We start from the raw sequence: 721 nt of genomic DNA, 5'->3' as shown, positions 1-721 counted from the left end.
GAGCTAACGTTAAGGTAAGGGCTCCTTCCAAACTTCTAGTTTGCATTAGGGACTTATCTGTGGTTGTGTGGGAAGGAATTTGTTAGGGTTGAATGTATTGAGTTGGGGAAAAATGAATCTAAGACGTTATGGGTAAAACCTTAGAGTTAGGTTTTGGTTATATTGATGAATGTTTTGTGGAAAACGAATTTAAGCTCTTTTATGTATGATTTGGAGTAAATGAAATCTGATGTATCTGAATGTCGTTGTGTTGATTCGTATTCGTCGTATTTGGCGTGTTCATACTTGATGTTTGTTGATTGATGTGTTTTGGTGTGAATTATGGACTGAATGTGAGAGTATGTTTGAGTTGTTTTCTGTGGAATTTTAAAACCATTAGAGTTAAACGAGTATTAAAAATGGGGAATCTTTTAATACCTCGGTTTACTTAATGTGCGTTTGAGGAAAATGTTTAAGTTAACTGGGCGTTAAGAATGGGGAATCTCTTAATGTCTCGGTTACTTAATATTTGTTTTTGAAAATCGTTTAAGTTAACTGGGCGTTAAGAATAGGGAATCTCTTAATGTCTTGTTTACTTAATGTGTGTTTGTTTGTGAAAAATCGTTTAAGTTAACTGGGCGTTAAGAATGGGGAATCTCTTAATGTCTCGGTTACTTAATATTTGTTTTTGAAAATCGTTTAAGTTAACTGGGCGTTAAGAATGGGGAATCTCTTAATGTCT

The sequence above is a fragment of the Cicer arietinum genome, chromosome 1 (genome assembly GCF_000331145.2).
Source record: "Cicer arietinum cultivar CDC Frontier isolate Library 1 chromosome 1, Cicar.CDCFrontier_v2.0, whole genome shotgun sequence".
NCBI classification, from domain to species: domain Eukaryota; kingdom Viridiplantae; phylum Streptophyta; class Magnoliopsida; order Fabales; family Fabaceae; genus Cicer; species Cicer arietinum.
This window is presented reverse-complemented; position numbering follows the sequence as displayed.